At 38.7% G+C, this 27771-nt stretch overlaps 1 protein-coding gene across 1 annotated transcript in view; it reads left to right on the forward strand.

Annotated features, from left to right (window-relative positions):
- The window catches only part of LOC109401161 (formin-like protein), a gene marked incomplete at its 3' end in the record, with an annotated part of 264398 nt that overhangs the window by 32276 nt on the left and 204351 nt on the right, over positions 1-27771 (forward strand).

Raw genomic sequence — 27771 nt, forward strand, 5'->3', positions numbered from 1 at the left:
TTAACAAAAATTTCTTTCAATGCGCGAAAACTGGAACTGCGAGAATAATTCGTACAGATTTTATGAAACAATATTGTCAGTGAAACTTGTGATTGCTTGCCGTAAGCTTCAAAACCACACAGGGTCCAATTTCTCCCTGATGATCCCTTGAGAGACCCCTGAATTGCTTAAAGACCCCCTGAACCCAAACCAAACTATCTGAAATGGCGCCAAACCTCTGTGGAGTTTCGCTGAAACTCTCTTGAAAATTTTGTGAGAACTCCAAAAATCTCTCCGAAATTTCGTCCCTTAAAAAACGCCTTGACATCTATAAAAGCCTTTTGAAAGCTTCAAGGTTTCAAAACCTACTTCATTCCTTGTTGAGTGCTTGAGTGAGCTGGTCGACGTTTTCCCAGTCTCGTTACGCGGCGCTTTTATTCGCAATTTCGGTCGTTTTTTTGCTCTACCGGACGGTAGTTTTTTCGACACGCGTTAGTCCCGAAAGTGCCCAGGTAACCGCCTCTCCGAAGGAAGCAGCAAACTATTAGTTTGACTGTCCCACCGCGAAATAAGTCGTTATTATTATCAAAGTGAACGACTTCATATTGAACCGCACACCGCAAGCATCAATTAGTGTGGTGATTTTGCCGTCTTTGTTGTCCCCGGCCGTGGACTGGTAGCTGCAGCAGCAGGAACGGCTGAACAATAACGGCTAAGTAGCACGGTTTTATTACCTACTCATCTCCTCTTTGCTTTGCGCTTGCAAACCAACTGCCTATTTTTCAAGGTTGTTTTTTTTGTCCACTCTTCTGTCTCTCTCCCAGTTGCGCATTAAGGTGCGCCAAGATAAAAACCGGGTTAGGTTGAAAATAGTTATTTTTTTTTTCGATTTAGTTTTAAACCCAAGTAGGGTGCATTAGATAAGTTTATTTTTTCCATTTTTCTTTTTTTTTTTCTTATATATATATATATATTTTTTTTTTTCTTCACTTGCTGATATATCTGCGGTAGATTTTTTCCCGCATGGACGTTTCGAATGGAGGCGAAACGCCTCCTAAAGACCTCATTGCTCGAACGCGATTTTACCAACCATCTTCGCCTGGTCCTTGGGTTGTCTATTTCCGGCGCAAAAACAAACCGTTGAATGTACTCTCAATCTCTCGAGATCTGACGCGTAAGTATCCTGGGACTGTTATTCACCAAGTGAAACAGACCAAGCTGCGTGTAACTGCACCTAGTTACAAAGCAGCAAATGAAATTGCTCAGCACGAAGCGTTTAGCTGTGAATATACGATCTATGTGCCGGCACGAGAAGTAGAGGTGGAGGGGAAGATCCTCGACGAAATGCTGACGTGCGATGACATCAAGAGCGGATTCGGACGCTTTAAGAATAGATCTATCCCCGATGTGGCAATCCTAGATTGTAAGCGGCTGTCTAAGGCTTCCATTGAAGGGAGTCAGAAAGTGTACTCGCCATCAGCGTTTTTTCGAGTGACTTTCCCAGGTTCCGTCCTCCCAGAATTTGTAGTCATTGATGGTGCTTTTTACCCAGTGCGTCTTTTTAGGCCGAAGGTATTCAATTGTACCAAATGCAAGCAGTTTGGTCACAGTGATAGCTTTTGCGACAACAAGCCCCGTTGTGGCAAATGCAACCAGGCTCATTTAGAGGACTCTTGCACACAGGAAGCTGAAAAGTGTAGCTACTGTGGCGGAGATCCACATGACTTGCAAGATTGCCCGGCCTATAAAAGACGCATTAAAAATGAGAGTCGCTCTATCATAAGGCGCTCCAAACAGACATATGCGGAGATGGTGAAATCTTTTAAAACACCAGAATCCGTGTCTGAATCAGCTGTCCCAATTGAAAATCCCTTTCACGAGTTGTCTTCTGATGATCAAGACGATGACGAAACTGATGAGGGTGGATCTTCTTCGGAGGTACACGCACCTGGAAAAAGGAAGTCATCATCTTCCCCGGGATTGCGCCGAAAAGTCTTTTTGAAATCTTCCCTCAAAAGTTTGCCTAATACAAAAGGAGGCGGAGTAAATTTAAAAACTCCGAACAAACAGGCCCCTGATTACTCAGTTCCATGCTGCAGTAAAGACCCAGTGAATCCGCCTCCGACTGTTAAGTATACTTCAAAAAAAAAGCATTCGACAAAGTAGCAAGAAAAAGGCTACGAAAGCTCCTCGAACTTCAACTACACCTTCCAAACCCAAAAGAGGACTGCTTACTTTCAGGGTTCTTGTGGATCGCTTATATGATGTCATCGGCCTTCCGGACACACTTCGAGGCATTATTGATATTTTTATCCCAACAGTAGAAGAATATCTTCGGAATTTGACACAATCATGGCCCCTCCTTGCTTCGCTCATATCTTTCGATGGCTAATTCATCAAGTGAGGTACAAGATATGATCACTGTGCTACAGTGGAACTGTCATAGTTTAAAACCTAAATTAGACCTGTTTAAGTTTTTGATTCACAACTCAGATTGTGATATATTTGCACTTTGTGAAACATGGCTCTCTTCTGAAGATGAACTCAACTTCCACGATTTCAACATAATTCGCCAGGATAGAGATGACCATTACGGGGGAGTACTCTTGGGGATCAAAAAATGTTACTCATTTTATAAAATTCCAATCCCGACTCATCCTGGCATAGAAATTGTCGCTTGCCAAATAAACGTAAAGGGTAAAGATCTTTGCGTAGCTTCCGTTTACATTCCTCCAGGTATTTCAATTAACCGCCGTCATCTTTGGAATGCAGTTTCTGCACTATCACATCCAGTTTTAATTCTGGGTGATATGAATTCACATGGTACTGGGTGGGGTGAGCCATATGACGATCGCAGAGCGGCTATTTTCTATGATTTGTGCGACGATTTCACTTTGAACGTTTTGAATACAGGTGAAGTGACACGCATTGCATCCGACGGTAGAGAAAGTCGGCTTGACCTTTCTTTGGGATCAAGTTCACTATCATTCGATTGCTCGTGGAAGGTGATCGAAGATCCTCATGGTAGTGATCACTTGCCCATTATAACCACCATAAAAAATAATTGCGAAAGGTCAGACGAGCCAATTCAGGTTCCTTTTGACCTCACTAGGAATATCGATTGGCAAAAGTATGCAGAAGCGGTATCTTTTGGGGTTGAATCATCCAATCCTCTCCCACCTTTGGATGAGTATCGATTCCTGTCTGAACTGATTTACAGAAGTGCATTAGAATCACAAAAACGACGCGTTCCAAGTGCAACCTTCAAAAGAAGACCAGCCACACTTGGCTGGGATGATGATTGCACTCAATTGTATCTTAAAAAATCTGATGCCTTCAAAGCTTTTCGTAGGCATGGCACCTCGGATCTTTATCAAGAATACGAAAAACTTGAAAGACAACTGAGGAACTTGCTAAAAGCGAAAAAGCGTAGTTATTGGCGACACTTCATTGAGGGTCTCTCAAGAGAAACTTCGATGACAACGCTTTGGAGAGTGGCTCGCAACATGCGAAACCGCTCATCTTCTAATGAGAGTGACGAATACTCCAACCGTTGGATATTCAGTTTCGCGAAAAAAGTCTGCCCAGACTCAGTCCCAGCACGACCAATTTCTTGGGAATCAATCTCAAGAGACGGTTCTCTGGACAGACCATTCTCAATGCTGGAATTTTCTATAGCTCTTCTTTCATCAAACAATTCTTCTCCGGGACGCGATATGATAAAGTTCAATCTTCTTAAGAATCTCCCAGATATCGCAAAAAGACGATTACTAGACCTGTTCAACTCATTCATGGAGGACAACATCGTTCCGCATGAATGGAGACAGGTCAAAGTAATAGCTATTCAAAAGCCTGGTAAACCAGCGTCTGATCATAATTCATACCGCCCAATTGCTATGTTATCATGTTTAAGGAAATTGTTGGAAAAAATGATCCTATCGCGACTCGACCATTGGGTTGAATCGAATAACTTGCTTTCAAATACACAATTCGGGTTCCGCAAGGGCAAAGGAACAAACGATTGTCTAGCGTTGCTTTCAACAGATATTCAACTGGCCTTTGCGGAAAAGGAGCAATTGGCTTCAGTTTTCTTGGATATTAAGGGCGCTTTTGATTCAGTTTCCATAGAAATATTGTCAGAAAAACTGCACAATAGTGGACTACCCGGACTTTTAAACAATTTCTTGTATAATTTGTTGTCAGAAAAACATATGAGCTTCAATCTCGGACAACTGACAACTTCCAGAATTAGTTACATGGGCCTACCCCAAGGCTCATGTTTAAGTCCCTTGCTTTATAATTTTTACGTGAAAGACATTGATAGCTGTCTGGAAGGACAATGCACGCTAAGACAGCTTGCAGATGATGCTGTGGTTTCTCTAAAAGGCCCACATGCAGAAATGTTGCAAAGACCATTGCAAAGTTCCTTAAACAATCTGTCCATTTGGGCAAGAGATTTGGGGATCGAGTTTGCTCCGCAAAAAACTCAATTGGTTGTGTTTTCCAGAAAGCGGAACCCAGCCCAACTGAAACTCAATCTTTTGGGAATAGAAATCGACCAATCTTTGACTTCGAAATACCTTGGGGTCTGGTTTGATTCAAAAGGCACTTGGGGTACCCAAACTAAGTATTTGGTGCAAAAATGTCAGCAAAGGATCAATTTTCTACGCACAATTACCGGAACATGGTGGGGTGCTCACCCGGAAGACCTCATAAAACTTTACAAAACGACTATTCTCTCGGTTCTCGAGTATGGCTCTTTCTGTTTCCACTCAGCAGCAAACTGTCACCTTATAAAATTGGAACGAATTCAATATCGTTGTCTGCGCATTGCCCTCGGCTGCATGCACTCAACGCATAATGCGAGCCTAGAGGTCCTGGCAGGGGTGAAACCTCTCCAGAACCGCTTCTGGGAGCTCTCGCTAAGGTTACTTATCAAGTGTGGAGTGAGCAACACACTTGTTATTGAAAACTTCGAAGAAATGCTCAGTCTGAACACTCAGTCAAAATTCATGAGAATCTATCTTTTCTACATGTCATCTGAAATTAGCCTCCCAGGTTATAATCCTCCTCGTGTACACTTCACCAATGACAGTTCCTCTGTTAAATACGATCTGTCCATGAAACAAATTGTTCAGGGAATACCAGATCAACTTCGATGTGTATCTATTCCTCGCATTTTTAACGAAAAGTACCAAAATGTCAATTCCTGTAAGAGATTCTTCACTGATGGGTCTCGCATAAATGGATCCACTGGTTTCGGTGTCTTCAATGAAAATTTTGCCGCCTTCCGCAAACTTCAGGAACCTTGCTCGGTTTATGTTGCTGAGCTGGCAGCAATCAACTTCGCTTTGGGGATGATTTCCAACATGCCCGTAGACCATTTCTTCATCTTCTCGGATAGCCTTAGTTCGATTGAGGCACTCCGGTCGATGAAACCTGTTAAACATCCATCTTACTTTCTTACAAAAATAAGGGAGCAGATGGGTGCACTGGTCGAAAGATCCTACAAGATTACCTTTGTATGGGTCCCCTCACATTGCTCAATTTATGGCAATGAGAAGGCGGACTCTCTCGCAAAGGTGGGCGCACAGGAAGGTAAGATCTATGATAGAAGAATTTCACATGATGAATTTTTCCATTTTGTTCGCCAGAGTTCTCTTCAAAGTTGGCAAAATGATTGGCGAGATGGCCAGCTGGGACGGTGGTTACATTCCATTATTCCTAATGTTTCCTTGCGAGCGTGGTGGCATGGTTTGGATGTAAGTCGAAATTTCATTCGCGTAATGTCAAGGCTTATGTCCAACCATTACTCGCTAGATGCGCATTTACACAGGATTAACCTCGCGTTGAGCAATGTTTGTACTAAGTGCGGTTCCGGTTATGATGACATCGACCACGTAGTTTGGCAATGCCCGGATAATGACGCCTCCAGAGCACTACTTTTGGATACCCTTGAGGCCCGAGGTAGACAACCCTTTGTTCTTGTGCGAGATGTGTTGGGCACTCGCGATGTCACTTATATGCTATGCATTTACGACTTTCTTCGTTTGTCTTGTATAAAGGTTTAATTCTATTGTGTTTTCTCCCCCAGTTTTTTTTTTCTCCGTTTTTCGTCTTTGTGTTGTTCCTGGCCATCCGGCAGATGAAAAGCCCGCTACAATCTGAGGCTGAATCACTATGAAGACAACGAACACGCCATTACGTTATACCTCCCGGATGAGCTTCAGAGAACCCTTTCCCCCAGTCCTTACCACGCCCATCCTAAAAGCATATGTGACCCACTAATCTCGAGCTGCCACGAGTATCCTGGCTCCGTCCCGTACTAACTATGTTGTATAAGAATCAAATTTGTACATAAAATACAAAAAATGAGTTTTGGCTCCGCAAAGCGTTAAACGCGATTGAGCCCTAAATAAATGAAATGGTTAAAAAAAAAACCTACTTCCAAACACCGTGATTTCCCTTGCAATGCCTTAAAACCTCCTATGATACTTCCTTGAAACTCCTTTGAATACTTCCCAAAAACCCCTGAAATCCTAGGAAACACCCTGAAGGCCTCATTAACCCCTTGCGAAATATTTTTGAATACCAACACCCCAGGAAACTCACTTGAAACCCCTTAAAACTCCCGGAAACCACTCCGAAACAACCATTAAACCCCTGAAATGCCTTGAAACACTTTCTTGAAGGTGTCTGAAACGCCATCAAAGTGCTCAAAACCCCTATGAAACTCCTCTGAAACCTTTGGAAACCCCCCTGAAACCCTATGACGCTTGAAACATGAAATCTGTAAAACTTATAACAGATAGGTTCTGGGACCATTTGGTCTGGGGTACCTACTTGTTCCCAATTGACTTGAATTTTGGCTGGATACTGTTTGTATCTCATCATGTCTCTATCTTTCAAAGTTTGGCTGGATTCTCACGCTTCCCAGCAGTCTGATTGTTTGTAGCTTGTTTAGGCTTTCTCAAGCTCATTCAGTGTTGGCGATTCCTCTGCTTGGCCCTTCTGAACCGCCCGTGAAACCTCTTCTTGGAACCCTCGAAAGCAAACCTCCTGAAATGCCTTAAAACCCGCCTGAAGCTCCATGAAACACCTTTGAATCCCCTCTAGTAACCCGTGAAATTCTCGCAAACCTCTTGGAAACTCCATGAAACGCTTTCCTCATAAGAGCTCTCTAAACTCCTCATAAATCCCTGCGAAGCCCCCTGAAACGCTTGGGAACGTCTTGAATCCATCCTTTTGGGACGGAGCACAAAAAAGTGAAATCTCCATACAAATGGCTTAACTTTGGCACTCCAGAACTCTTAGATTTCCTAACAAAGCAACAATTATTTTCCTTATTTGATAGAACTACTCTGCCGTGAATCGCATATCAGTCCCATTTTTGTTGGATTTCCTATGCAAATGGGACAGATATGCGATTCACGGCAGTACTCTTTATCTTTCGATTTCTAGCTTTGACTACCTAGATTTCTTGGATTTCTTTTTCTCTAAAAGTTAGAGAAGTGGTCAATACCGGCAGGTATTTCTCGGTGCTAGAAGGGGATTCCCTGGACCGAATTATAACGGATGGCTCAGAAGTGTAGCAGACAGCGTGACCCTTTACTACCCGACATTTTTTGTTTTCAAAAGAGTTCTGTGACAGGTTGATTGTTGTATCGAGCCTAGAGGAAGGTCCTATACCTGGACCGAAACGTCGGCGATGATCTGAAATCAGTCAACGCAATTTTTTCAGACTGCAAGCCGAAACCCCAAGAAATCATGCACCCAAATCAGTCGACATTCGTAACCAAAACTACCTAGATAAATTGGATACAAAGAATATGCGACAGATACAACTTTTCTATGTTTTACGGTTTTATCCACTTTTTGTTTACCTTGTTGTGGTCTGGGGTTGTGGTAAATCCCACAGGCAACGTAAACAAAAGTTTGTTTACACACATACAAGTATATGTAATGGCAGAATTATGGAAAAAAGTTTACATCACTTAAGGACAAGGTATTTGGAGTACATTGCTCAAAATTTCTAGAGCACCGTTTTTAAGAACCGTTGAACAGATTTGGATTAAAATGCATCACGCTGTTGACAACCACTGAACAATTAGCGTGATGCATGTTCATCCAAATCCGTTCAATGGTTCAAAAAAACGGTGCTCTAGAAATTTTAAGCAATGTACTCCAAATACCTTGTCCTTAAAACAAAGTTTTTTTTTTTTTATCATTATTAACGAGATTTTTAGCCCTAGGCTAGTTCATCTCGGGACCCACGCTTTATTCCCTTCCGAAGGAAGAACTCACATTTTGCGAGTTTGTCGGGAGTGGGATTCGATCCCAGGTCCTCGGCGTGATAGTCAAGTGTTCTAACCATCACACCATGTCCGCTCCACATTAAAACAAAGTCTAAACAGATGAAAAAATCTGCAAACCTGTGCGTGCCCGCTCAACAGCACAATTGTGCTGCTTCGTCACGAAAGGGTTATGAACCCCAGAAACTCTCGGAAAATCCGTCCTTAAAATCAGTGCGGGCCTTCCAAACTCCCTGAAATTCTTTTGAAAGCTGCTTGAATCCCTCCGAAATTTCGCCACATTTCCACCCTGATTCGCCATGAAAAACCTTGAAACTCCTCTGAAATATTTCTAAAACGCCTTCAATCCCCCATCAAATTTCCTTGAAAGCTACTAAAAATCCCAAAAACTTCTCCAAAACGGCTTGGTACATGCATTTAACGATCAATTCAAATTTCATTTGATTTTCGCGATCCTTCCACCAGAGGCGCTAGTGTTCGATCGCTTTGACGTTTGCCAGTGTACACGTTGCTGGATGATGCAAATGATAATTACACTAGTTTACAAAATAAAACGAAAGTCGTGAACTTCTGTCAACGACTTTTTGCAGTACAATTTAGCGCTGATTTCGAAACCGCGTTTCAAAAAAATTTAAGTAGAGCAGTTTTTGAGTTTTAGCTCAACATCGAGTTTAACGACTTTTAGAAATATGGAATTTACTAAAATTCAAATATCTTGCGTTTTGTTCAACAAATTTCAAATCTTTTTCCATGAATTAAAAGCTGAATACAATACCATACGATCATCTGAATGCAGGTTTTGCGTCAGGATGGTAAAATTAAAGATATTGGCTAGTTTTTGGGACAATCTCCTTAAATTTTAGCAAAATTTCCAAAAATATATGAAGAAATGTATTTTTTGCAATTTACAATCATAATGCGCAAGTTTACTCAATAGGAATGTGTGGCGTAACGGCCTACTTTTCCTGGTGTGTAGAAGTGTTGCATAATGAAGCACATTATGCAACAGAAAAGTGTTGCATAATGATGTATATTACGCAACACTTTTCAATACCCAAATATAATTCGTGAAAAGGAGCAGTTATTGACCTGCACACGTCTTTCGTCGATTCTCACGCCGCCTCTATGTCTATTTCGCTGTTCAAATTTAAATTGTATGCAATCGAAAGATTTGTATCGATGAAAAGAATTCGTAACAGCAACTGAAGCTACTCTTGATTGCGCGACGAGACCGCGAAAACTTTTGACAACTCTGCTGTGCCTGCTATGCCACAGCCTACCTGATCATAAAAAAAGCACAGATGGATGCTCGCACGTGGTTTCCCTTGAAACCAAGCTTGAAACATGTTTGTGCTACATACTAGACAATATCATTCTCAGTGAATATTTTTGTCATTGCAAAAAAATTTGTATGCAACTCGTTGCAAAACTCGATTTTTACAGCACTCGTCATATTTATCCAACTCGGCAAGCCTCGTTAGATAAATGTATGACTCGTGCTGTAAAAATCTTCATTTTGCAACTTGTTGCATAAATAACTATTTTTCAACATGAAAAAAAAAAACAATCTAAAAATTCTTTCTCGACGTTTATTTGACAATTCATATGTAGGTAGGCGAGTTACAGTAAAACATTCAGCTCAATCGGAGCATTGATTACGGGTAATGAAATGTTTGAAGTGAGCGACTTCGCTTAAAAATAGAACAAAAATCTATTGTTGGCGCGGATTCCAACAGTGGTATTGCAGGGGTTAATTTCCGCAATTATAATCACCGGTAAGTAAAACACGGGGATTTGGTTTAACCTAAAGGTAGATTATAATTTTCCTGCATGTAAGAGAATGGTACATAATGTTATTAGTGATTTCTGCAAATTTCTGTTTTATGTGTGTGTGGTTTATAATCTAGTGTATGTAAACAATATTAACAATATACGGTTACTTACGTTTAGTACCCTGAATACGCGCTTAGTGGAATAGTTTGTTCATCTTCGAATTGTCTTTTAACACACAGCGCTAGATTGAATGAATCAGTTAATTATTTGATGGCACTTCAATCATGTATGATTCTTACCAGGTTCGTGGAGTATTTTGGTAGATCTAAGAAAACTCGTATTAAGCCATTAGTATAGGATTAAACAACCAACTGTAAATATATGCACGTCAATTTTAAGTTAAATTCAATAGTTCCCTAGTTTTAAGAATTCACGTAATCACCTATTATTTAGGAATTCAAGATATTGTTTACTATTATTCTTCTCCAGTTCGTATTTGTACTTCACGTTTTTGTTGCATTGGACTACATACAAAGTGTTGACTCACCGTTGACAACTGGTCAAGCATACCTGTCAGTCGTTCTATGCTAACTCCAAGGTAGATATATCAGTAGGTGCGCTGGCGGCGATGAGCTCGCCAACACTATTTCACATCATAAACCTTGTATGGAAAGTCGAAAAAATTTCTGCTCTACTGTATTTTTTTTCCTTCACGTTTTCGAACTCAGGGCATGATTCTACACCAAAAATGATCATCAGCTTACCGCTGTAAACTACCCAGTCAACCAGTGATCGTATAAGATGTTGCATAAGATGCTAAAGTGGAGGCGATTTGCATACATTTTACATGCGCCTAAATGGAGGCATGCACGCATATGGCCTCCACTTTATCATCCTATGCAACATCTTATACGATTATTGGTTGTCTGGGTAGTGTTACAGGCGATTTCTGTAGTAGTGTGCGTGTTAGACAAACGTCAAATCGAAATCCATCATAGCCGACAGCGTCTTGAGCGGTTCTACCAACAGGTGGCAGTATGCTCAGGAAAAAGACACAAAAGGACAAAAGTTTTAGACGAATTTCTTCTAAGAGTTACGTCTGTTTGTCTGACGTTGAACAATGAATTTGAAAATGCATCATCACTCATCTTCAATTCATCTGAGGACACAAACGAGGAAGACATTTCGCCTGCGATCTGAACACTTAATTTTGAACCTAATTAGTTTCGCCGGAGAAGCATGATCTTACATTATCTGCCAAATCTCATTTCTTTGAAACGCTGGATTAAAATCAATGAACGGGTTTGTCTAGAATCATCCGTAAACCAGCCAACAGCCTGGTATTTGCCGACGAAGGACTCTTCAAGTGGTCTCCGTCTGTTAACGTTATCTTGTACGTCATTCTAAAAAGGGTAAACCTTCTGTTGTTAGTTAATTCTAGTCTGAACCCTGTCTTCTAGATTGAGCATATGAGGCCATCTCACCAACTGGTGCCCACCAGGGGTTCTGTATCTTCCCGTTTCTATATGAGAATCTGGTTCAATGAAAAAGCTCGGTTGGGATCACATATTTCCCAGCAGCCTGATTGTTTTAGGCCTTTTTAATCTCATCCAATAAAGTTGGCGATTCCTCTGCTTGACCGTTGGTAACTATAAGCATTCTGTTCCTGTTATACATTCGTTGTTACCATTAAGCAAATCTTCGAGTTCCTTCCCGGTCATTGCACACGGCGGCATTTGGATTTGCCTAGTCTTCAAATTGACGATTGCATAAAACCACCGCATATCGTTCCGATCCATGCTTTCTAGCGCTTCAGCATTCACACTCTCTTTGTCCTGCCGTTTATTGCTGTGGAGGATCCTCTGCTCTTGTCACACCGATCGATCTCTATTGACCCGTCCGTCACCCGTTGGCACTCCTTGTCGATCCAATCTGTACTTTGACATCTTTTAATGTGAAGATTTCTCCTAATTAAAAGAGTTTGAAAACCACTGCCCCAAGCGGAACCAGGACAAATCATCTATCAATATATTTGTGTAACGGTAATGCCACCAAGCAACAGCAGTTACTTTCTTAGAAAATGTTTGTAATATTAGCTTGGCAGCACTACTCTCCCGGTTCGGCGTTCGACTTCTTTGTCTTCAATTCAGAGGAAACTCAAGCTTCTGCAGCATCTGCTGCTATTACTGCATGCATAGTATGTACAAGTAGTAACAGTAGCTGCTGCAGTAGCACCAGCTGGAGGCGTACTGCCCGTCGTCGTCCGTGTGCTAAAATAAATATTTACTCTCAAATGAACGCCACATCGCCGTACCGTACCGTACTGGGACGACGGGACGGGATTATGATGGGTGTCTTTAAGCGTTGTATTGGGGGGGGCGCTAGATGCAGTTGTCGTCGTCTTCCTCCTGTTCTATGATGATGCATTTGACCCTACGGAGCTGGAAATACGCCCTGTTCTTTGTATGGTATACACAATATGAGTTTATTTAACTTGTCGGTGACAACAACGGGATCGTTGTCGGTCGTTAGTTTAAAATAATTGATGCAGGGGTGTAGCAGCTACGCTTAGCATCTAGAGGTAGAGCATTTCAGCTGAATGCACACGTTATCTTTCAATGAGCCGCAACCTATTATAAGGACTGTTTTGGCTAATGATATTTAAGAAAGATGCAAATTAACTTTTAATCTCCTACCCTTTCAAAAGATCCCACTTTCACCTTTCAATGGCGAAATAACTGCTTATTAACCTTTCAGGACGCGCGCCATCAAGCAATCGAAACTACACCGCGCTCGCGCTGTATACGACGAGCGAGGTTTTTTGGTAGTGTTGTACTTTTTACAACAGCGCGCGTCCCGAAGGGTTAAGAGTGTATCAGAATTCAGAATACAGCTGTTGATATGCCAAGCCCGTCAGTACCCCATACTAACAAGACAGAATTACACTGTTCGACAAAAAAAAACTTTTGCCGTGATCAAAGACCCCATTAGTAGGGCATAAAAGCGCATGAAAAATGTAGAAAAATGCTATTTTCAAATTTGTTGGAGCACCCCTAGAAACTTTTTGAGATGAGTTTGAATTTTATTCATTTTTGAAGGTTTGACACGAGCTTTAGAAATCATCATAAACACATTTGAAATACAATATCTTTGAAATGCAATTTTGTGCACCGCTAAAATTTTCACAGATCTGAGAAGTAACTTTGATAAATAATCAGTCAAAATTTCAGCCTATTACGACATTCCATTTCATTGATACATATCCGGGAAGAATCAAATATGACTTATATAATACAAATCCTTGAAGTTTTCTCTTAATTCAATCACAAAAAGCAAGCCCCTATCCTTATCTAATCATGACAACATAACTATTTTACTTTGATTTGACTTCGGAATGCTACACTTATGATCTAAATAATTGAATTCAAATTTTCGAGAAGAAAATCCGGTCGATCTTTCAAATTACTAACGTGGTAAGCCTGTGTAAAAATAAAAATAAAATCTAATACATTTATATTTTGCGATCAGTACAAAAAATACGTTTCCAGTGTTTTCGTGGGTTGTCTATATTCACTTAATGTTTCGAAGAACCTCCTAGCCATACCAACGTGGTAAAATTGATAACCTTATTGAATAAAACATATTTCAAAACAATGAATTGAAGCTGGCATTGCGCAGAAAACATGGTTTGAGTTCACGACTGTTCAAAACAATACAACCCTGAAAAATGCAAACCAAAAATGAGAACACTCTCCATTTACTATTAGTAATCGTACAAGCACTGTTGCTTTCATCACATTTTAGTTAGTTTCACAATACAGAATGTGTATGTTGGGGCATTACCATTGAAGACACTTTTATGAAATTAATTGAATTTGTCATGTAGTAAAATCTTAATTTCAAGCTCAATAATGCCCTCTACGATTGTAAAATTGCTTTATAAGTTCCAGCAGCATAGGGTCTGGAACCATTTGGGCAGGATCACCTATTTTGGGCACTTGTGTCTATGATTCAGTCAATTTAGAACCGATTGACTTGATTTTTGAAACACGATCAGATACGCATATTATCTAGATGTGCAACAATTCATGTCAATCGGTTTGGAATTGACTGAGTTATAACAGCAAGTGCCTAAAATAGGTGCTCCTGCCTAAATGATCCTAGACCCTATTTGTTAATATAGTGTTAAATATTATCTATCCGGAAGCACTAAGGCGAGTTAATATAATTTATTTAGTCCAAATAGTCCAAATTAGTTTCAATGCAGAGGTCGTTGGAATTTAAATATATTTTTCGCATCGTATTTAATTTTTTAAGAACATGGAACTGCTTGATATCCACCAGGTCAAGCAATCTGGAATGGTTGCTAAGATATACACTAAATCATTGAAAAGTATTCTCATCCATATGCGATATATGGGTATTTAAATTTGGGCACGACTCGATATTCGATCAAAACAAAATACTTCCTTGAATTAAGTAGACGAAGTGTATTTTGCCTGAATTGTTATCCTTATCCATCGCATTCAAAATCGCAGTTTATTGGTATTTAAACATGATTATGAAAGTAACAATTGATGTCAAATGTTACAATAAACTTTGTTCATTTTAATAAGCGACAATTTTTTTTTTTTTTGAAAACTGCAATTAGAACATTACATTTATTTGGAAAAGTTTTTCCTTAAAATACTCATGTTGACCTCAATGAATTAACTTTCTTCCTGTGGATCCTTTGTAATCATATCCTAAAATTGCTCGTACAGCTTTCTAGAATCATACTTAGTTAAACCAGATGTTTGAAATACAATTTTCATCTTCTTCAGTCAGAGACTGAAAAATATATTACCTTTAGAAAACGGACGTCACATCTAAAGACCTAGTGGAGAATTTGTAAAGAAACGTTTTCTCCTACTGAAGCGGAAATCCATCCAATATTCCGAGGCGTACGAAGTATCCGAAAGACTGACGCTTCACGGCATTAACACATTGAAGCTTTTTAAATGGATATGAATATGGGCGTGCTTTATGGGATTAGATTAATAAGAAAACCTAAAAGATTTTCACTATATAAGTCAGAGTTAGGCCTTCGCGGATATGTATCAATGAAACGGAATGTCGTAATATGTTGAAATTTTGACTAGTTATTTATCAAAGTTGCTACTCAGATCTGTGAAAATTTCAGCGGTGCACAAAACTGCATTTCAAAGATATTGTATTTCAAATGTGTTTATGATGATTTCTAAAGCTCTTATCGAACCTTCAAAAATGAATAAAATTCAAACTCATCTCAAAAAGTTTCTAGGGGTGCTCCAACAAATTTGAAAATGGCATTTTTCTACATTTTCCATGCGCTTTTATGCCCTACTAATGGGGTCTCTGATCACGGCAAAAGTTTTTTTTTGTTGGACAGTGTTATCTTGACGAACAGCCAGTGCGTCCGCAACCACTTCGCTCCATTTCATACATCTCAATGGGGCCCATTGATTCATGTGAGCCTTGTTGACACTCCTACCAAGACTCCTACTGAATGGCGTCTCCGTACAAGCTGTAAGGTAAATACAAGATTGGATGACCAGGTCACATACGCGCCATAATGTTGGATTACCAGCTTTGCCGTGCCTTGTTGTATTCCTAGTCCTGCATGTGCGCCAATTGAAGTAGATGCATTCACTTCGTATGCATTGGCATCTGTGACGGTGGTTCTTTCGCTTGTTTGTTGAACCTGGAGTCTGGTTCAATTGCATTAATTGCCTATGCGTATTTTATTTCTTTCATTTCAAGCTCGGGGATACGGCAAAATCCGAACTTAATCTGCAAAAGCAACAATGATTTATGGACGTTCGACCACCGAACAAATCTACACTCGATAAGACAAGTCTGTTGGTTCCGGGAAAGGGTACGTTATTGCAAACAAAAGGTTCATACTGATAATACGATCTGTTATCGGAACGCTTTCTTGGAATTCATCAGCATTCCTCTTAGTCTTATCACACTTTAACGCACCTTGTGAAGGAGAGAGATGGGAAAGACACGCTGCTTATCAATAATGCAAATTATCAGGTGGTACGTCTCTGTCAATCTTTCAGGAATGCGTATGAAGAGCCTGGGAAATTTGCATTTATGCACTCAGCCAAATAACCTTAAGATTTCCATAAGGCCCAACTTATGAAACGGCCTTTAAATAATTCATAATGATTCGGATGAATTTCATAAGGTCACTCTATGACGTTAAATCGTCTCACAGCTTGGCTTTTATTCATGTTTAGCAACATGGGATTCTCAAGCGTCGGTAGCCGTGTGGATAAAATACGGGCTTGGTGATCCCGACGTTCATGGATCGAATCCAGTCTGCATTATTTTAGGATTTTTTTTGTTCTTTTCATAAGTCTATCTTATAAAATTTGTCATAGCAAGCACGATCAATTTTCATAAGGTATTCTTATGTCATCCATAAGAATTAGTTTTAGCAAATTTTCATAAGGTATTTCTATGAATTTTGCTAGTTTTTTTCGCTGAGTGTGGAAGTAACTAACAGTGTAATAAATAACGTAATTGATACTGGATTTATGGTGTATCGTGGGAAGTCTCGTACAGGTTTGAACCTGTGTATGTACTGGGAATGTATCATTTAGCGCTATGCGCGTTTACTTTCAGGCAATAAAACGTTTCTTTCCGAAAAAAAATCACCCAAGGTTCTAGGTTCCTGCCTGCATAGTTTGCAGTCTCACCTCTACGGGGCCGGGGGAAGTTTATTTATTTATGGCGTTATTGCTTTTCTTTGGGAAATCCCCATGGGAAGTGTTTACCTTCCGGGTTTTGCATTCTGTTGTGGTATCACATTCTTATTTCCCCATAATGCAGTCTACTCAACTCATGACATGGCTCTTGATGGTGTTTCCGGTTGTACTTCTTGTTCATCGATATGAATCATCGCGAGCTACTGCAATCGAAGTTAGGTGCTAGTAGGTATATTGTGGTGAAATTCTTTAAAAATTTATTTTATCTGGGTAGGAGCACCTATTTTGGGCACTTGCTGCTATAACTCAGTCAATTTTAAACCGATTGGTGCCCCTGCCCAAATGGTCCCAGACCCTATGTGCAAAAATTAAAAATTATTTAGAAAAAAAAACCTATTGATGTCATCGACCAAAAGTTTGATGTATCAGCCAAAAGTTTAGGGTCACTTCAGTAAAATATGCAAAAGTGATTTGTTAATATCTCTTTGTCATCCTTTATTCAATTTCAATTCTTCTTGGCCTCTTTTATATATAATGATAGTTTCAGATACATTGAATCACAAATATTTATTAAAACTTCATAGTAATGCTTCGGCAGATTACTGACAAAATGTGTGATAAATTATTTCCAATGCTGTCTTGGTAGAATCAGAGCTAGTTAGTCAAGGTTCCCCGATTTTATTTACTTTATTTATTTATTCATTTGCTTCATCTGACATCTTGTCCTAATAAAGTATGATGGAGAAAAGCCTCCTTGAACGAACCAAAAACATTCAATTGGGCTCCTGCAAAAAGGCGTAAAAACTACATGTCTTTTCAACATCATTTCAGTGGTACATTCCTATGGATGAATTCCTAAAGGAATCGTTGAGGAACCGCTTGAGCAATTCCTGAAAGAACGGCTTCTAAATGAATTCCTGAAAGAATTTCTGAAGAACAGGAATATTTTAAGAATCCATAGATGGATTTTCTGAAGAAATTCCAGAAGGAATACCTGAAGAAACACCCGGGAACCCCTGGTGTAATACCTAAAAAAAACCTCTTGAGATATTTTTGAAAAAAAAAATCCTGAAGAAGGATTGAAGGAATCCATAGAGAAATTTGTAAAGGTACGCTTGGAGGAAAGCCTGGAGGAATGGAGGAACATCCGGCAAAATTTCTGATGAAATATTTGTATGAATTTCTGCAGGAATCTCTGCAGCCTTCCTATAAATATCCCCCAAGAATCTCTGAAGGAATCCTTTGAGTATTTTCTAAGACTTTCTTTAGAAATCGTTAAAATTTCTGGAAGAGAAATGTCTTGAAGGAACATCTAAAGAAATGTGAGGAAATCTTGAGAATTTCCTTAATTATCTCTTGGACAATTTCTAAAACCATCCTTGCAGAAAATTGTTTAGAAAGCTTCTGCGAAAATTTTGAAAGAGTTCTGAGTTTCTGATTCTCAATGTATCCGTGAATCAATTTCTAAAAAAAAAAACCCATGAGATATTCCTGAGAAAGTTCACAAAAGATTTTCTAGATGAATGCTTTGAACATTTTCTGGAGAAATTTCTATGAAAAAAAAAACTGAAGAAATTCGTAGATGAATTTCTGGAACAATGTATGTAAGATTTTGAAAGGATTTTTTTGAAATATTTTATACAGGAATCTATCCAACATTTTTGGAAGCTATCCGAACAATACTTTTTTAAGAGTTCTTGGAATAATTTCTGGAGGACATTGTAAAGTCCAAAGGGAATTCCTAGAAGATTTTGCAAAATAATTTATGATAGAATTTCTTCAGGGTTTCCAGGATAATTTTTATAGCAGTGATCCTCATGCATTTTTTTCACTGCTTGTTTTGCACCCCCTGGATCCATTTGTAAAACGTTTAACACGTTATTCTAGATTATTTTGGGAGAAGAACAACATTCTTAAGAAACATTGCAAGAAATTCTACGGCAACATAGAGAACTCGGCATCACGTGTGGCCCGCGGGCCGCACGTTGGTGACCACTGTTTTATAGTAAATCTACGAGGAGTCATTTAAAGAATTTCTTTAAGAATCCGTGGGATATTTTTTCAGGAACTCCTGAAAGATTTTTTTAATGTATCCTAGGATGGATTTCGGCAAGGGTCCATGAAAGTTTTATTGGAAAATCTGTGGAAGTTTCGAAGAAACTTGGAGAAATTTATAGTGAAATCTCTGGAAGATCTGGATTTGGATCTGTAGTTTTTTTTTTTTTAAGAAATTTTTAGTCGAATTTATAATAAAAGCCATTGGAGATTTTCTGAAAGAATCCATCGCAAAATTTGTGAAGGAACCCCTAGAGCAGTTTCTATAAGAATCCCTGCAGAAAAGTCCTGAATGGACTTCACATTTTTTTTCCTGGAGTTCCTGGAGGAATTTCTGAAGAAATGCTCGGAAGATTTTCTGACAGAAATTCAGATTTTCAAAAAAAAAATCCCTCGAGCAATTTCTAAAGCAAACCTCGCAAAAAGTTTTGAAATAAATCCTTGAAAGATCATTTGAGAGGATGCTTAAAGGAGTATCCGATGGATTTTAAATTAACAGGTTAAATCTCCGAAGGATATTCTGAAGAAATCCCTGGAGGAATATCTGCAGAAACTCATGAACAATTTTCTTAACCCTTTGAAGCCGGGATCGTTCCAAGCGTTCTTCTGGAGTTTTTTTCTAAGTTTTTCTGTAGTTTTGGTATTCAATAGTATAAAAACGGTAGAATATTATGCGGAATATTTTTTCTGGACATCCTAGGTCATCCAAACTATTCTAGAGTTTTGATTCTTAGGTCTATGTCTTAGGCCCATATAGCCGAGGCGGTAAACGCACGGGTATTCAGCATGACCATGCTGAGGGTGACGGGTTTGATTCCCGGTCGGTCCAGGATCTTTTCGTAAAGTAAATTTCCTTGACTTCCTTGAGCATAGAGTATCTTTGTGCCTGCCACACGATATACGCATGCAAAATGGTCATTGGCAGAGGAAGCTCTCAGTTAATAACTGTGGAAGTGCTCATAGAGCACTAAGCTGAGAAGCAGGCTTTGTCCCAATGAGGACGTTACGCCAAGAAGAGAGAGGGAGAGTCTATGGCTGTAACGGTAACTTCTTTCATTATACAAAGCTGCGATTTGTAATCTATCATGTCCAGCAAGTCTTCTGAAAACTCAATAGACAGTAACAGATCAATCGGGATATCCTAGATCATCCAAACTGTTCTTGAGTTTAGATCTTAAAGTGTATGGGTGTAACGGTAACTGATTTCATTATACAAAGCTGCGATTTGTAATCTATCATGTCCAGCAAGTCTTCTGAAAGGTAAATAGACAATATCAGATCTGTCGTGATATCTTAGGTCATCCAAACTGTTTAGATCCTAAAGTCTGCGGGTGTAACGGTAACTTTTTTCATTATGCAAATCTACTATTTGTAATCTATCATGTCCAGTAAGTCTTCTGAAAATTCAAATGACAGTATCAGATCATTCGGGATATACTAGGTCATCCAAACTGTTCTTGAGTTTAGATCCTAAAGTCTACGGGTGTAACGGGCCCATATAGCCGAGGCGGTAAACGCACGGGTATTCAGCATGACCATGCTGAGGGTGACGGGTTCGATTCCCGGTCGGTCCAGGATCTTTTCGTAAAGGAAATTTCCTTGACTTCCTTGGGCATAGAGTATCTTCGTGCCTACCACACGATATACGCATGCAAAATGGTCATTGGCAGAGGAAGCTCTCAGTTAATAACTGTGGAAGTGCTCACAGAACACTAAGCTGAGAAGCAGGCTTTGTCCCAATGAGGACGTTACGCCAAGAAGAGAGAGAGAGGGTGTAACGGTAACTGCTTTCATTATACCAAGCTGCGATTTGTTATCTGATATGTCCAGTAACTCTTCTGAAAGGTAAATAGACAATATCAGATCAGTCGGGATATCCTAGGTCATCCAAACTGTTCCAAACATTAAAAGCTATGATTTGTAATCAATCATGTCCAACAAGTCTTCTGAAAGTTACAGTTGTTGTTTTTATCAACTAAGCTTCATAACAGTAAGGAGCCCATAATATCCCAAAAATATATAATAACGCATATTGTTCCTCTGACTGCTGTGGTAAGTACAGTGGCAAAAGCTATTACCACTAGTGTAGACCTGAAGCTATGGTCTCCGGAGTAGTGATGTTGATCTGTTGATGTTACAGTCTAAAGTTCATTGTGAGACTTACTACTGTTACTATCAAGAGCTAAACTTCAGGATAGTTTAGACGACCCTCAATGTCCCAAAGGTTCATAAAAATATATAGTAGACTTTAGGTTGGTCCAGTCATCGCTATTGATTATGAAACGTTACTCAGTATGTCAGATATAGCTGATGTTACGAGTGTAGACCTGAAGTTCTGAACTCATGGATAGTTTGGCTGACCTGGAACAATCCCATAGTGTCTCTAAATGACATTTCAGATTTCAAGAGCTTCACAGATCTCAGCAGATTATGCTATACTATTATTTATGGTGAAAACACATAAAGTTTTTCTTGTAGATTTGAAGGGAGGACCGTGAATGTCCCAAAGGGTTATAATAAAAAAGTAGACTTCAGATTGCTCCAGTAACTGCGGGTGATTATGCAGCGTTACTCAATATAACAGATATGGATACTGTTACGAGTGTAGACCTGAAGTCCTGAACTCCAAGGAAGTTTGGCTGACCTGGAATATCCCTGTAGTGTCTCTAAATGTCATTTCAGATTTCAAGAGCTTCGCGAATCCCAGCAGGCTATGCAATACTATTATTTATGGCGAAAACACATAAAATTTTTCGATTTGATTATGTTTGGCTACGCAGTCATTTATTGAACAAACGACATTCTTTATTTGCCCGACGTTTCGACACGGGGATTGTGTCTTCCTCAGGGACAATCGCCGTGTCGAAACGTTGGGCAAATAAAGTACGTCGTTTGTCCAATAAATGACTGCGTAGCCAAACATAATCAATTCCACCAAACAATCGATTTATCATCAATAAAATTTTTCTTGTAGATTTGAAGGGCTTCATTATAGAACAGTTTGGACGACCGTGAATGTCTCAAAGGATTATAATAAAAAAATAGATATCAGATTGGTCCAGTAACTGCGGATGATTATGTAACGTTTCTCAGTATAACAGATATGGATACTGTTACGAGTGTAGACCTGAAGTCCTGAACTCCAAGGTAGTTTGGCTGACCTGGAATATCGCTGTAGTGTTTCTGAATGACATCTGAGATTTTAAGAGCTCCGCGGACCCCAGTAGATTTTACAATACTGTTATATATAGTGAAAACACATAAAATTATTCTTGTAGAAATAAAGTCCTTCGAGACTTTATTATAGAACAGTTTGGACGACCCTAGATGTCCCAAAGGTTTATAATAAGCTCTTAGACTTCAGATTGCTGCAGTAACTGCGATTGATTATGTAGCGTTTCTCAGTTTAACAGATATGGATACTGTTATGAGTGTAGACCTGAAGTCCTGAACTCCAAGGTAGTTTGGCTGACCTGGAATATCCCTATAGCGTCTATAAATGACATTGTAAATGTCAAGAGCTTCACGGATCCCAGTATCATATGCAATGCTATTAGTTGTGGCGGAAATAAATAAAATTATTCTTGTAGATTTGAAGGACTTCACTACAGGACAGTTTGAAACACCTAGAACATCTCAGAATAAAAAACACCTTTTGATATTTTTGATGAAGGCTAAATGGATACATATAAACGAAACCCACATCCAAGTTTAGCTTTTAGAACAACTGGTATGAATATTATTTGTTGTCTGCTTAATTTCTGCTTAATTAATTTCTGCTCAAATGCAGGTGTTTTTTTAAAGGAGGAATTTCCTGAGTAAATCATGCAAGATGCTTTGAAAGAGTTCTTTGTGGAATTCGTAGAATAGGAGAAATTTCTAAACAAATCTCTGAAGAAAATTTCCGAATGAATCCATGGAAGATTTATTTGAAACAATCCGTGAGGGAATTTTTGGCCGAATACTCGGACAAATAAGACTTTTTAGAAGAATTTCTGAAGAAACATTTAGTAGATTTTTTAAAGGAATCTCAATACATCCTTCAAACGAATGCCTAGAGAAATTTCAGAATAAACATGGTAAAATTTTACTATGTAAAATATTAAAAAAAAAGAATTTTTCAAATTAATGTTTTAGAAATGTACCCTATATTTTGTTAATGAATTTTATCTAGAAAATCATTCAGCAAATTATTTTTTGATGAAAAAGGCTTGGATCTTTGGAAGTGATGCAACAAAATCTGTTTTGTTAGAATGTCAAAATCAAATTTTGAACGAGGGAAAAACGATAGGAAATTATCTAGACATATGAAATTTCTGGAGGAACCTTTAATAAACCTTTAAGCTTGTGTGATTCTGTTATAAGTGAAAGATTTTGTATTATTTGACGAAATTTATGTTGACATTTCTGGACAGATTTACATGGCAAAATTTCTTCCATAAAAACTGTTTAGTTGTATTGTTGGTAAGTTCTTCCAAGCACGTGTCTAAAACAAATATTTGAAGAGGTATATTCAATTGGAAGGAGTTTTTGGTAGATTATATTTTGAAGAAGTTAGCAAGTGAAAAAAAATAAAATAAAAACTTCCAAGAGCATTATAGCAAGAAAAAAAAATTGAAAAAAACTTTCAAGCATTTGCTTCTTCTTAAAATGATTTCAATTTATTCTATCCGATGATAATTCTTTTCGATACATATTCTTCTTTTTCTTGGTGCAACGTCCCCATTGCGACAAAGCCTGCTTCTCAGCTTAAGTGTTCTATTAGCAGTTCCATAGTTTTTAAGTTTTTAAGCTTACTCTACGAATGACCATATTAAATGTGAATATTGTGTGGCAGGTGTGAAGATTCTTTATGTTCAAGGAAATTTTCGTTACAAAAAGTTGTTGGACCAACCCGGAAGCAAACCCGTCACTCTCAGCATGGTTACGTTGAATACCCACGCCTTTACAACTGTGGCTATATGGGCCTCTCATTTTCTAAACGTTTTCTAGGCAAGAAGTAATCTTTGATAGATGATTGATTAAATTTTACAATTTATATGCATGTGATTTGAACAACATTGCTACTAAAATGAAGTTTTTTTTTTATTTGACTTTTCTCTTATAAGAAAAAGAACCTTCATAGTTCACATAAACCTTGCGTGCAATAGCCATGAAGCTTGCATGTCTCTCATTTGTTGGATGGTAAAACATTGGGCTCTCATAAACGATTTGATGATGCACGAGCCGTATATCCCTGGTCAGTGAGGTGGCCGCCCGCAGAGTCTATGGCATACGTGTGGGTGTACCAATTATTTAAATATTCATATTGAAAAGGAAAGTATCGCTTCCATGGACTGCTGGCATGGCAGGCTCTGACTGGCTGGCGTCTGCCAGTCGGACTCGACCAGCAGTAGTGTATTTATTTTATCGATTACCCAGTACTCACCCGTTTCTCCATCCAGCAGGAAGGGAAATGCCACCACACGCGAGTGCAACAAAGTGACTGCAAGGATTGAATTAACAATTTTCAAGCTGCAATTCCCTTCTACAAGCATATAGCACTATAGCGGGATAGAAGTGCAGAAGGTTGTTATAAAATACACAATTGTAGATTTTTTTTTTTCTTCTAAGGAGGATACAAATTTCATTTTGATTTTTTCTTCCCCCCCCCCTCCTTCAAAAAAATTTGGCAAAATTTAGCATTTTGAGGGGGCACACAAAAATATTTATCAAAATATCGGGTCTTGCTAAAAATCTTTAATAATTCCGATGAGTTTTAGATATTTTTCAGATTAATTGCTTTATTATTTTTACCAACCCCTGTTACAAAAATAAAAGAAAATAAACTATTACAACGGATTGACATATCACGGACATACACAGCAGAATCTTACAAATGCACAAACAAGAAACATCACAAATTTACACAGCACAATACAGAACATAAATGTGCCCTATTATCCAGATGGATAACACCTTCCGATCACAGGATGACGAGGTTTCATTTATTGGTTTGGATCCATCAGTCATCCTGGAATTGTGTTTTAGTTCGCCTTTTAGTTCACAGCATTTGTTGCTCTGCCCATAATCGCATAGTTGCAGCAGCTGCATTCATAGTTTGGTTAACTAATCTTAATCGGGCACCCCGTTTCGGGTTTCATCACTAGAGTTCTATGACTTGACGTGTGTGCCAGGAAAGGTTTACGTCTCTAGTACTTAATCGCGGCCTGAAATGGCCTGAATGTTGGCAATCGAAATGGGATTGCACTTCATGGGCCTCTATTCTGCCAGAACCCTATAAATGTTAATTAATACAAGGGGAATATTTACATGATCTTTTTTAAAATCAGTTTCACTCTTTCTACATTTTGTATTCCATACAAAATTTGGGAGAAAAATCTGTATCCCATACAAAACTGAAATAGCTCAAAAATAAGTGTAATCTGTATGGAAGCTCAAAAACCTGTATATTACGGATAAATCTGTACAGGTATTCTTCGATATAACGTACCCTCGATATAGCGAATTCGATATAACGTACATTTTGCTTCGATATAACGTACAACATTGATTTTTTTATTTTTTCCCAGGAACAACCCTCAGACAAACTACGAAATCACTCAAATCAATGTTCTGTTGCAGCATTAGCCTTTTTACCCAAAATTAGCGCGCTTTGGAGAAAAATTTGGTGTACGTTATATCGAAGCAAAATGTACGTTATATCGAAGCACAAAAAACTAAATGAGTTTTTCATCAAAACTCATGTTTTTTATTATTGGTTTTGTGAATTTCACCGAAATCATAATTTGGGGTTAATTTCACGTCGAATACATCAACACTAGCATAAAAAATATTAAATTTTTCTCTGCTTCGATATAACGTACACTTCGATATAACGTACAAAGAGAATTATTTTTTGTACGTTATATCGAAGAGTACCTGTATATGGTATCCCTGGCATGAATATACATCTTACGACAAAGGAATGTTCAGTAAGTAACAGAACTTGTAAGATAGCTAAGTAATGCTTAAAAAATACACTATAAATTGAAGTAATGCTAAAATTTTAGTAAAAAAAATATTAACAAAGAAAAATGGATAAAAGTTAATAACAAACAACGATTATCACATCTACATGCAAAAATAGAAAGAAAATGTTAATGATGAAATCAGAAAAAAAACATAACATCAGTTTTACGAGATTTCCCGTTTAGATAATGGTCCAAGTACCACGTTGATTCATTGTGCACATTTCTCCCCTAACCACAAAAATCACACTTTTTCAACCGTGACGTGTGTGTGCTGCCGAGAAGTTATGTTTTATTATTTACTTGATCATCACCGCCAGTCTGTTTCGATGTCAAGATACCCGAAGGGTTCCCCTTTCTTCTTGCGGAATATAAAGCAACCGATGATGATGAGTAACGCAACAGATTCATTTTTTTTTGTCCAGAGTTCGACAAACAAGAACCGGCAACAAGCGGTATCGCGTCGTCATCGCAGTCAGTGGATGTGGATGGCATCACTACTGATGATGTGCTCCGTGGAATAAAAAGGTCTAGCTCGGTTCAAGAATCCCCATTTGCTACACTGTCGTTTTGTATACATCATACCTACTGGGTCGCGCTGCCAGGAATGACATGTATCAAAAAAGGTACAATGGCTAATTGCAATGCATTCAAAGGCAAATATTTGACTAGCTGGTCTTCTCACGCTTACCCCGGAACTGATTTGCTCTGACGCTAATGACAGTGGAAGGGAAGCTTTGCAAGGGTTGGGAGTTTAAATAGGTACCTATGTACAGGAATATTTTGAAACAGTCCTAAGCTTATTAGGAGGTTAACTAAAGCATTGTCCAGTTAGAATCCGGACGCAGATAATCACTTATATCTCAGAGGTGGAATAACAAACAGAAAAGGTAAAGCCCTCAAAACAAAGATAATTTACTGTAGTTTCATGGAAAAATATCATTAAAATTATTAAATTTAATTTTTAATACATTTTCTCATTTTTTCCGTAATAGCTTCCTTAAAAATCTGCACAATGGGTCATCTCTGTAGTGTCCTGAGACCCTCTACCAGTCTGATTAGGAATCCAAAGAAACTTTTCCAAATATTTCTCTTCTTGCGAAATTAAGGGCTTATCAGTGAATTCCAATGAAGCGAAATTTGAGTGTTTTTTCGTTAATAAACACTATCCAACAATGATGACACCACTGCACATCTCAGGCTGTCGTGATAGCTCACCAAAGTAGCTCAAACCTCTTCAGATCCCTTGTGGGCATTTTTGAAAAGCAGCACGCGATTCTTGAGGTTATCATCTTTGTACACATTTGGTGTCAAAATCGTGATGTGAGAAAACGATGTCCAGAGCTCGAACTTCCTGGCAAATCTTGGAATTCCAAGCAGATTTATCCATGAACATAAACTTTAATCTTCTTTTGACACTTCCTCATGGCATGGTTAACAACATCTGAGCACATCACACGTAATGGTTTTGGAGATATTAACATTTTAAGCGGCTATCGTACCTGACCACCCTAAATTTTCAGCGTGTTTGTGCAAGATTTTTTTCCTTCGCATGTCTTCACTCTGAAATAACTTTTCACTCGTAGCTAGAAAATCGATGAAATTTTCTCCGTCATTAGAGGACTTGTTTATGATCAGACTGCAGTGAAAAAAATATGATTATGATCATTTAGAGCGTCACAATAAATTATCCTTTGCGTCCGGATTCTAACTGGACAATGCTCTATTGTTGATCCGTTATAATATTTGAATAAAAGAAAGAAGTATTTATGAGGGAAAACTTGGGATAAAAAAACTAACCACCACGGGGTTGCTTGGCCGAGCGGTTAACGGCATCAGTTGTATAAGTGTATTGTAAGCTTCGGAGTGTGGGTTCGATTCCCGCTCCAGTTTAAGGAAAAACGT

This window comes from Aedes albopictus, chromosome 3, assembly GCF_035046485.1.
Source record: "Aedes albopictus strain Foshan chromosome 3, AalbF5, whole genome shotgun sequence".
NCBI classification, from domain to species: Eukaryota; Metazoa; Arthropoda; class Insecta; order Diptera; family Culicidae; genus Aedes; species Aedes albopictus.